Source organism: Coregonus lavaretus, assembly GCF_964263955.1.
Source record: "Coregonus lavaretus genome assembly, chromosome: 39".
Lineage (NCBI taxonomy): Eukaryota > Metazoa > Chordata > Actinopteri > Salmoniformes > Salmonidae > Coregonus > Coregonus lavaretus.
The window spans coordinates 9,881,474-9,893,746 of NC_140026.1; the positions used below are offsets into that span (position 1 = coordinate 9,881,474).

The 12,273-nt window shown below is 42.7% G+C and overlaps 2 long non-coding RNA genes across 4 annotated transcripts in view; both read left to right on the plus strand.

The window, feature by feature from the left end:
- LOC311113203 overlaps positions 1-12,273 on the plus strand; it is a 49,006-nt gene that overhangs the window by 33,749 nt on the left and 2,984 nt on the right. The window lies entirely within an intron of this gene.
- On the plus strand, positions 9,524-11,874 carry LOC311113207. Its single transcript, XR_014610987.1, has 6 exons — positions 9,524-9,618; positions 10,107-10,149; positions 10,712-10,805; positions 11,071-11,118; positions 11,444-11,487; positions 11,835-11,874. It is a non-coding gene; the product is annotated as an uncharacterized lncRNA (long non-coding RNA).

Below are 12,273 nucleotides of genomic sequence, written 5' to 3' on the forward strand. Positions count from 1 at the left end.
TGAAATAAGATTATCCAGCGTAGGCGATTCATCATATGACACCAATTCATCTTTTAAAGTCTCCGACAAAGCATTGATGAACACTCCTTGTAATGCCTCGTCATTCCAACCACTCACTGCCGCTAAAGTCCGAAACTCCACTGCCATCTCCGCCACACTGCGAGCCCCCTGCCGAAGAGAAAACAACCGTTTCGCAGCCTCCTTGCCTCGTACGGGGTGGTCAAAAACCTTCCTCATCTCAGTGGTGAAGGCAACGTAAGCGTTGCAAATGTCCGACTGACTCTCCCAGACCGCGGATCCCCAGGCACGAGCGGAACCGCTAGTAGAGTTGATAAGGTAGGTAATACGGGCTCTTTCTGAGTCGTAGGTGAGGGGCTGTTGTTCAAACACTAACGAGCATTGAGTCAAAAAATCGCCATAGGTTCCCATGTTCCCGTCATAGCGCTCTGGAGCAGGAACAAAAGGCTCTCTGATCTGGGCTGAAGGGGTAGTAAGGGCAGACACTTGATTGGTGAGTAATTGAACCTGATTAAGCAGCACCTGACTGTCCTCAGCAATCGTCTTAAACAGGGTATCATGTTGTCCAAGTAAAATGCCCTGATTGGCTATGGCAGTCCAAATTTGAGTGCACTCTGGGGTGGTATCCGAGCTACTGTCTGCTGGGTTCATATTGGTCAGATCATACTGTTATGATTTAACTGGATTAGAACCCAAATGCAGACAAGTACACCAAGCCAGAGAAGATTTAACAGGTTTATTACAATGTTCAATAGTCCAGGTTTCCAATCATAGGGGAAGAGCAAGTCCAGGTTACAGGGAGGATAACAGATCCAGGTCAGGGCAGGTGTGGTACCGTAATGTCCTAGTGTCCGTGGTGAGTCCAAAAGAGAGGTCCGGTAGTGGAGAGCAGGATGGTGGTGGCAGGAGTGAAGCGGAGGCAGGAGTCAGGTTCCAAATATCTGTGGCACAGGAGAAAAAGTAAATAGACAGGCCAAAAACACAAAGAGCGAAAACAAACAGGTTGAGTCGGCAGCGAGACTAACATGGTCGTCTTGACTATGATCTGACGATGAGTGGTAAGTTTGACCGGGTCTTAAAGGCTGAGGTGATTATGGTGAATGAGCTGCAGCTGGAACCCTGACTCCCGCACACCAGACTTCACTCCTGCAATCAAGGACAGACAGAGGGGAGGGAGAGAGCAGAGAGAGAGCTACCTAGCAGCAGTAGGCCTAACAAACAATAGTTTTCCATTTACCAAATATGTTATCAAACCAACCGTTTATGGAGCTATCAATACCAGAGTTCTCAGCCAGTTCGTTTGCCAGCGTCCCTCAAGCACTTTGGTCACGGACCCGTCCGGTGCTGTGTTGTTGGAGATGAAAGTACAGCACATAGATCCAAACAGAACACAAACCCCGTCCCGCTCAGCCAAAAGCATATCTAAAGCTATTCTATTCTGCCATGTCATTAAGCTAGTTGCCGCTGTCTGCTCAGCTAATCCCTTTATTGCATCACGAGTGTGGTTTATAAATCTTTGCTGGTTATAGTAAATATAATTTATCCAATCTACGTTTTTATTAATTGTTGACCACCAAAAAAGACTTGATTCAAACCCAGCTGCGATCTGATTCCTAGCTTGAAATTGTTCTGGAACCCCTCGAGGTACTCCTATCCCATCAATATATGTATCCTTTCATCAAAGGATCCCGGGAGGAGGTCCTACTTTCTACGTGACAACTCACCATTTACATTTACATTTTACATTTTAGTCATTTAGCAGACGCTCTTATCCAGAGCGACTTACAGTTAGTGAGTGCATACATGACATGTTTTTTTGTTGTTGTTATTATTATTTTTTTTATACTGGCCCCCCGTGGGAAATGAACCCACAACCCTGGCGTTGCAAATGCCATGCTCTACCAACTGAGCTACATCCCTGCCGGCCATTCCCTCCCCTACCCTGGACGACGCTGGGCCAATTGTGCGCCGCCCCATGGGTCTCCCGGTCACGGCCGGCTACGACAGAGCCTGGATTCGAACCAGGATCTCTAGTGGCACAGCTAGCACTGCGATGCAGTGCCTTAGACCACTGCGCCACCAGTCTCTGACACGTTTGATTGTTTACGTATGTAGGTGAGTTCACAATCAGTTATCACCACACAACCATCAGATGTCAGCACGGGCCTGGTTTTGGTTCCTAAAATCCTCTGGCTGCAACAAAGAGGAGAGATTAGTCATGGTCTCTTTTAGTTGTGACATTCTCTGTGTGGGAGCAGGAGCTAAGATGCCCTACCCTGTATCCTATCTTATTAGTCCTAGAAAAACAATAAGAATCCCCTGTGACTTCAAACGGAGGCAACCCAGGTCGGGATGACTTTGTTATCGGGGGAAACAGATAGTGCAAGTTACCATAAGACTCCTTCACCACATTCCCAGGTGGCTTGAACAATTTAATAATGGAGGATAAACCTGACAGAGAGTCAAAGCCTGTCAAGGGGAACGGAGTAGTTGTTAACCTTGGTTTGGCCCCGGTCTCACTACCTCCCTCAGAGAGGTTTACTCTATAGGGTGCCACAGTTGAAGAGGATATCTCACTTGTTCAGGTCTGTAACCTGTTTTAGCGTAATTCAGACTTTCAGACAGTACCTACCCTTATATGGATCGCACTGCCATTTCTGGTAATTCCCTACTTTCACAATACTACACCTGTCCCTAAACTGTGTATGGAGATTGACATATCCCCCCCCCCCCCCCCCCCCCGCTTGGTATGAGCAACTACATAGTCCCAGGATGTACATGGTGACATACATATGGTGATGTCCTTCCCTAAAGTCCCTAGTACTTCCCCTTTCCCTACATCTAGCTGTCTCCTATGCCTTTGTAGACTGTGCTCAGGTATTATTTTATCAACTTGTGTTAGGTTAACTACTACTTCTGGCTGATCAGGAGGGTTTGAGTGTGTTAGGAATATGGCCCCCACAATCAGACAGCTACCTACCATCAGGAGACCTGTGAATCCCCACCCTCGCCCTGAGAACATGTCAGACGCCAGAGGCCAACCCACTGCTTTACCTTCTATCGAACTCACACAGGGATGATCAGACAGGGTAAGGGAATCTTCGTTAAGGAGCCAACCCCCGAGCCCTAGTGGTGATCGGTTCTTTCTCCTAACTCTGTGTTTGTTCATCAGGTGTAACTGGGTTTACCTTTTTGCAGTGTGTGACATGCACCCAGGTGGATCTAATAGGACTTGATAGGGCCCTTCCCAACAGGTCTGCTTCCAGTTTTTCTTCTTTTAGGGACTGGATCCACACCCAGTCTCCTGGTTAGATAGAGTGGGTCACCTTCTCCTTTAGTTCACCTGTGGGGCACAAAACCTCTGACATACGGGTGTGGTTAATAAACTATCTTCACACATACATGTTCAGCTCTCAATTTCGAATCTTTTTTTTTTTTTTTTAAGTATTTTGTCCTCTCCTTCGTATATATTTATTATTTAATCCTACCATCTCCTACCATACCATCCATCCCCCATTTGACACATGATTTTCCCATGTGTCAATATTACCACCTACCTAAACAATCACTTAGGTAATATTGGTAATTCATTATCCAATTGCCATCCCTCCACTCTCTCTTCTGGTATTTAGTGGTTCAAATCATATATATTATTACCAAATTATAATCTTCTTCACACTTTTTCATAAATGTTAGTTATCCCAAGTGTTCATTGAGTCCTACAGTTATTATCAATTCATTCTCATAAGAAATCATATATACCCCAAACTCAGCCAAAAGCTAAAAAACTCCATAAAATTCACTGTGTGCTCCTCTAAGACCTATCACCCTTGACCTGCTGAAAACCCCCCAAAATTGAAACAACAAGGCTTTATAAACATCATACTAAGTGTGTTGTTTTTTGTTTTGAAAAACCCAATTTGAAAAACAACAACCACAAATAGCCAGGCCTCACTTAATTTGGTAGCTCACTTTTATGACCTAAATACTGCCTAACCAATCCCCAGTCTCAACCCATAAATAATTATTTTTATCAATCTAATTCCTCATAACTAATCCATAAAACCACTCAAAATTCCCAGAGTATACAATTATTATTTAATTGATTACCCTAACTCTGTTACATGTGATCTCATCTCAAATGATCCATTATCAATTATTTGTTCAACCCCCTAGGAAAATCTTTCTCCCATTCTATTGTTCCTGTCCCCCCTGTAAATGTCATACTTCAGTTTTTAGCCAATACAATCACGGTTACATCAAATGTTCCCTCAGTTAATGGTATTTTCTCCCTAATATAACTTCCCTAAATATCATCCCCTGCCTTTACTCTACTGTCCTTCTATCATTACTGGATCAATGATAATAACTGTAATAACTATCAATAATAATTGTAATAACTATTTCACATTAAATTGTGTCTTTTTTCTGATAATGTTATAATTGTAGCCTATTCCATCACTTTAGTTTAAAATATAAGTTTATGTAACAAATCCATAACCCACCACAGGCTGGCGCTATTCCCCCAGCACAACAGCCAATGTCACTTGCATCCCCGTAACCAAAATAAATTATCGTTCTAAAATGTACCAAAAATTTATATTTTCCCGCTAACCCATTTCAGTTCGCTATTCAATTTCTTTAACTGTTCTCTCTGATTAGGCCCTAATTAATAAAATAAATACTTGCTATCGTTGATAAGCATACATTTAATGATGTTCCTAACATTTGAACTCTCTCTCACCCCTCCCCTTGCTCTTTCGGGGAAATCGCACGGGGACCTTATAACATATTTTCATAGACCTTTCTAGAATACTTCTATTTAAGCTATCTAATTCAACCTTTCACATTTCTCAATCCACATAGTAATCTAGGTATATAGCCCCACTGCGAAAGCTTTGCCCACTGTCCCTACCTGTGTTCGAACCAGGGACCTTTAGATACATCGCCAGTCACTCCACACCATCTGCAATTCTCTCAAAGTAAATACTTTCATGTCGCACAACCAGTCACGTCATCACCCCCCGTCTAGCCAGCCCTTCCGTCTCAAACACCCTAGTAGCAAAAATAAAACACACTCTCTAACAGTGTTCTGCATTTACCTCTATCATCGGGTTTAAGAACTAACGTAACAACATTAACCATTCTCTATTGCTGTAGTAACGTCTTGTTTGGTTCAGTTTATTTATTACGGAGTGTCCATAATACTATAATAATACATAATCAAATTCCCCTCATACATACAGATTTCACCTTATGCCATTGAAATGCCAAATAAACCATAATAGTTCAATGGAGCCCCCTATTGGCTCTCCCCTACCTATACATTACTTCCATAACCACATTAGTTATGGTCCGATTACCCATTAAACCTTATCACATGATCAAACAACGCCACAACTTTAAACTCATATGGGGCGGCAGGTAGCCCAGTAAGCAATAGTGCCGCGCCAACAACCGAGAGGTCGCCGGTTCCAATCCCCGAGCCGACCAGGCGAAAAATCTGCCGATGTGCCCTCGAGCAAGGCACTCAACCCCAATCGCTCCTGCAAGTCGCTCTGGACAAGAGCGTCTGCCAAATTACCAAAAATGCAAATGTAATATTCTCTACTTTCTCACCCATGACTTACGTCTACGTTCAGGTGAGCAAGCCCATACGTATATATCGTTATAAATGTATAGGTACCTCTCAAACAATCACCCCGTGGTGTTCCCAGCCAACTCCCAGTCTTTCCTGGCTCCAAAAGCCACACTTTTGCTCTCTCCAGCCCCTCCCCTCGCAACTCTCTCTTCCTTCCTCTCCTCTGGGAGTAGGCTATTTTGAGGAGCTGTGTTTCGTGTTAGTGTTTCCAATATTCTGTCGTTATTTAAGGTACTTTAGTCTATTTATTTAAATCAAATCATTCCCACCTAATTAGTTAAAGTTGGTGCATGTTTATATTTCAACGATAAACCGAATTATTTCAGTCTAATTGTTTAACCAGTATTTTGCTGGGTCAAACATCATACGTTACATCAAATAATCAACCAAAAAGCCTCAACCCAAGCACCTAAAACCAGTATTATGCTATGTCAAACATCAAACGCCACAGTTCAATCATATCAGCTCAAACGCCTCAGTTCAGTCACACAATTCATCACTTTAGCTTTATGTTCCCAATTGTTTTTAACGGGTTATATGGTTTAAGCAACCACAAACCCAACAGTTATCCCCAAATTATACAGTTTGGACAGCCACAGACGTTTTAATTCCCAATTAGTTTTCTATCAAGGTATACAGGTTTATCATTCACACTCTCATGCATACAACAACACTCGCACTGTCTAACTTTTAAAGTAACTCCTATGAGTTTATCATAGCTCGCACTGTCTAACTATTTTAAAGTACCCCCTATGAGCCTCTAGTCATAGCTCGCACTGTCTAACTATTTTAAAGTACCCCCTATGAGCCTCTAGTCATAGCTCGCACTGTCTAACTATTTTAAAGTACCTCCTATGAGCCTCAGTCATAGCGTCGCACTGTCTAACTATTTTAAAGTACCTCCTATGAGCCTCAGTCATAGCGTCGCACTGTCTAACTATTTTAAAGTACCCCCTATGAGCCTCTAGTCATAGCTCGCACTGTCTAACTATTTTAAAGTACCCCCTATGAGCCTCTAGTCATAGCTCGCACTGTCTAACTATTTTAAAGTACCTCCTATGAGCCTCTAGTCATAGCTCGCACTGTCTAACTATTTTAAAGTACCCCCTATGAGCCTCTAGTCATAGCTCGCACTGTCTAACTATTTTAAAGTACCCCCTATGAGCCTCAGTCATAGCGTCGCACTGTCTAATCTATTTTAAAGTACCTCCTATGAGCCTCAGTCATAGCGTCGCACTGTCTAATCTATTTTAAAGTACCTCCTATGAGCCTCAGTCATAGCGTCGCACTGTCTAATCTATTTTAAAGTACCTCCTATGAGCCTCAGTCATAGCGTCGCACTGTCTAATCTATTTTAAAGTACCTCCTATGAGCCTCAGTCATAGCGTCGCACTGTCTAATCTATTTTAAAGTACCTCCTATGAGCCTCAGTCATAGCGTCGCACTGTCTAATCTATTTTAAAGTACCTCCTATGAGCCTCAGTCATAGCTCGCACTGTCTAACTATTTTAAAGTACCTCCTATGAGCCTCAGTCATAGCGTCGCACTGTCTAACTATTTTAAAGTACCTCCTATGAGCCTCAGTCATAGCGTCGCACTGTCTAACTATTTTAAAGTACCTCCTATGAGCCTCAGTCATAGCGTCGCACTGTCTAACTATTTTAAAGTACCCCCTATGAGCCTCTAGTCATAGCTCGCACTGTCTAACTATTTTAAAGTACCCCCTATGAGCCTCTAGTCATAGCTCGCACTATCTAATCTATTTTAAAGTACCCCCTATGAGCCTCTAGTCATAGCTCGCACTATCTAATCTATTTTAAAGTACCCCCTATGAGCCTCTAGTCATAGCTCGCACTATCTAATCTATTTTAAAGTACCTCCTATGAGCCTCAGTCATAGCTCGCACTATCTAATCTATTTTAAAGTACCCCCTATGAGCCTTAGTCATAGCGTCGCACTGTCTAATCTATTTTAAAGTACCTCCTATGAGCCTCAGTCATAGCGTCGCACTGTCTAATCTATTTTAAAGTACCCCCTATGAGCCTTAGTCATAGCGTCGCACTGTCTAATCTATTTTAAAGTACCTCCTATGAGCCTCAGTCATAGCGTCGCACTGTCTAATCTATTTTAAAGTACCCCCTATGAGCCTCTAGTCATAGCTCGCACTATCTAATCTATTTTAAAGTACCTCCTATGAGCCTCAGTCATAGCGTCGCACTGTCTAATCTATTTTAAAGTACCTCCTATGAGCCTCAGTCATAGCGTCGCACTGTCTAATCTATTTTAAAGTACCCCCTATGAGCCTCTAGTCATAGCTCGCACTATCTAATCTATTTTAAAGTACCTCCTATGAGCCTCAGTCATAGCGTCGCACTGTCTAATCTATTTTAAAGTACCTCCTATGAGCCTCAGTCATAGCGTCGCACTGTCTAATCTATTTTAAAGTACCTCCTATGAGCCTCAGTCATAGCGTCGCACTGTCTAATCTATTTTAAAGTACCTCCTATGAGCCTCAGTCATAGCGTCGCACTGTCTAATCTATTTTAAAGTACCTCCTATGAGCCTCAGTCATAGCGTCGCACTGTCTAATCTATTTTAAAGTACCTCCTATGAGCCTCAGTCATAGCGTCGCACTCCCATGGGTTTAACCATCACAATTATCAAACATTTGCATAGTATATTATGAAATCGAAGTAGTATACTGTAATCGTTATTTATAGTACAATAGGGTTCACTTACATCAAACAGGTGTTTCACAAAATTAATTTGGATGAAGCCAATATGCAGAACTTTAGTTATATAACAATAGGTGTCTGCTTACCTGTGTTTTTAGAAGCCCGGGCACTTTGTGAAACACACAGTTCGACGACAGTGATGTCCAATAGGCTGGGTGAATTCCAGCGAAGTTCCGCTACCAGATCACAGTCGGAGGTCACCAATTGTTAGAAATTGCGTAATTCAAATCTGGTATTGGAATAAGAATCAAGAGATCTTCAATCCAAGCTAAATTTATTATATGCAAAATGTATGTATGATAAGTATGAAGGTTCGTATACGGGCTCACTGAAATACCACGCAGGGCAGACAGAGAACTGATCCATTGTTACAGGTTCTTCCTCAAATACTCTGACAGAGAGAGATAGTTCCCACCTCTCTGCTGGCCAATCAGAGTAGAGACTGAGCGTGGTTTAGACTTACTCAGCCAATCCGTTGGCGCACGGGCTGGTCCCAACCCCTTGGCGCTCCACTTGTTGCACTCTGTTGCCAGGCATAAGTTTATCATAACAACCTGTGGAGTTAGCACTTTTTTTTGCAGTACCCATATCCCTGGACGGTTCACAGATCACAAAGAAGCAGTGTAGTCTAATATTTTGAGACAAGTCCTTATCTCATCTTACCCCCTAACGTTCCACACATGAATCACAGCCTGTTATGTGAAACAATTTATATCAGTATAGTACAAACCTATGCTTATCATTAATGCATTCCTTCTAAGCTATTCATTCACATACAAATCCAATTATTAGAAAATAGAACCCCACAAAAGCATCCAACAGGAAAGTGTGATTATTGTCAGGAAACAGAGACCGTGGAGCATGTATTGCTACAGTGTGGGCAGTATCAGAGAGAAAGAGAGAGGATGAGATCTAGTATGAGGGAGAAGGGGATACGGGACATTGGTTTAAAGAGTATATTGAGTAGAACGTCATTAGATATAATCTCAAATATTTTGTTATCTTTTTAAGAGCAACGGGGCTGGCAGGTAGGATTTAGTTTCTCCCTGTCTCTGGGCCACACTCCAGTACAGTAGGTGGCGATAATGCGCATAACGTTGGATGCCAACCGCCGATAAACCCTACCGAAGAAGAAGAAGAGCGTTTTTGTGGCTCGCCCTGTGTCAACTTGTTCATTTTCTCGTTTCAAGATGCCGACGTCTCGGGAGAGAATGTGCCGCTCGGGTAAGCTGCTGACATGGTACAATAACTCACTCTGCGGCAATAAAATGATGCAAGCGAACGTTAGTTTAATAACTGGCTAGCTTGGTGTTTGTCGTTAGCGACTAGCTAACCACGTGTCATGTTGGTGTTAGCTAGTAGGCTAGGTTACCAGTTAGAAGTAAGTACACCATTATTCATAGTAAACCCAACGTTAGAGGTCTGTGTTACGGTGATGATAAAATGAACTCTCTCTTACCGAATCAGCCTTTGAAGACGACACTTCTTTACCAGATTCTGAGTAGCATTTGGCCCCTGTTTCGACCCGTTGATTCCCATACTGGTACCCTGTTCTCAATAGTGCAGTACTTATTAAAATGGCTCTGGTCCAAAGTAGTACACTGTATTGGAAAAAAAGGTGCCATTTGCGACGCTACCAATATCGTATTCTATATGCCTGCATGTTGCCTATTTAAAAATGGAACTCCCTAACTTTTCCCCCTGATCAACAGAAATGCAGGACAGATGCCAGGGAAGTCCAGAACACATTGACATGTGAGTGCATTGACTTACCACCGGGAACATTGGCTGTGCACTGCTACTCAGCCCTTCACCTTAAAGAGAGACTTTGAGATTTTGGCAGAGGCCTTACTCTATTTCCCAAGTCAGTGGATACAATTTGTGTCCAGTATGAGCGACTTTAAAGGTAGTTTCGTAAGCAAATGTTAACCAGCTTAAGCACAATTAAGAAGTGTATGACTATCAGCTAGAACATGTCAATAGACTGCCAGTCATTGTGTTGACATTGGCTGCTTAACTACCTTTAACCTACCTCATACTGGACAGACCCAACAATCCCAAAGTATCTCTTTGTGTGCACTTGGCAAACTGTCATGTATTTACTACCTAAGTGGTCAAGTGCACATTGGGGTGGATAATCAGGATGTGGTGATTGACTCCTACGTGACTGGCTGTAAATGATGATCCTCAAAGACAAGCATATGTCTGATTTTTGGTGATGCTAACTTTGATCTGATAGCCTCCTTGCTATGTGTTCCAAAGCCTCTTGTAATATACAGGCTTGTAAGTCACTAATGTAGATGTGTCCTTTGCTTAGGTCTGTGTTGTTTGCAACATGACTTTGTGACTTCAAGGCATCTGAACAGAATCTCCACTTCGAGTTCCATTCCGGAATAGGAATGCGTGTGCTGGTGAGTTCCATTTGAGTTTGTTCACTGGTGTTCATGACAGTTCCAACGGCACCAAATCTGCCATGTGGTGCACTGCTTTTGACCATAAACCGGGGTAGTAGTGCACTATATATGACTCTCTGGCCTTTAAATGATGATCCATTGACAAGCATATGTCTGATTGTTTTGTGAAGCTACTCTTTGTTCTGATCGGCTCGATTTAGGAACATTCTATCCTCATAGAAGCCAAACTATAACTAACATTATTTTGTGATTCCGTCTGTAGGATACCTGATTCCAGACCATGACACTGATGTGCTTTCTGAAAATTCAGGTTTGTGAAATGTTAAGTCACTGGCTACATTTGAAATGTTACCCCATCTCCCTTAATGCACCTTGAAGGGTATTAGGTGGGACTTTGGATGCAGATTCTTTCACTAGGCCCTTTTGGTTGGCCGACTATTCAAGATGGCCTCTTGGAATTACTGTTTAGTTGCCATGGCTACCGGTACATGCTACAGTCCCAATGATGACAAACTTAGCTCACTTTGACCCGATGTGAAACGACATGAACTACTGAGTGACTGAAGCTAATGCAGCAGCTTTATGTTTTTAAATTGTTTACAACCAAACAGTAACTTTCTTTTCTTAATTAACAGACATGGGGGGTAAAGTTCCCGAGGGATTAACACTACCTTCACTGGTGAGTTCTTAATCCAAAACTCCAACTGAATTCTCCACTATGTGTAGGATTGGTCTTCCACCAGTACAGTGGTTGAATCCCAAATGGCACCCTATTCCCTGTGCACTACTTTTGACCATGGCCAGTCTCTCGTCAAAAGTAGTGCACTGCGTAAGGACTGGGGTGCCATTTGGGCCTAGTGTTGAACCAGTCACTTTAACACGCTGCAGTCCCAATGATGACAAACTTAGCTCACTTTGACCCGATGTGAAACGACATGAACTACTGAGTGGACTGTAGCTAATGCAGCAGTAATGTTTGATTTCTTAAGCATCGTACTAATAAAATCTATGCCTTTCATTCTACAGGGTTTGCGCTCTGTGGTCAGTGGAATTGCAACATGGACTCACACACACTGGTAAGTTGCGGTTCTAAAACGGTCTCAAATGGCTCCCTCTATAGTACACTATTTTTGATAAAGCTTTAAGGGCCCTGGTCAAAAGTAGTGCACTAAAGGGAAGTCTTTCCCAGAATAACAATCGTTCTCTGCTGAACATGATGAATATTCTCTTTGGAATCTCGTTCGTCTGAACTCCTGTTGAGAAAAGGAATAGCTGACTTCAGCAGAGGACTACGTAACCCTGTCATAAGGGCTACATGTGTTACGGCTAACACCTTCCTTGTACCGATCTGGTCCTCAGAAAGACATTAACCTGACGCGTTTTGTCTTGGTAGGTTTCCTCTGTATGTGGCTGGGCAGGGAGCCGTGATGGCAGCTAGACAGGTGAGTTTTGGTTAATATGAGGA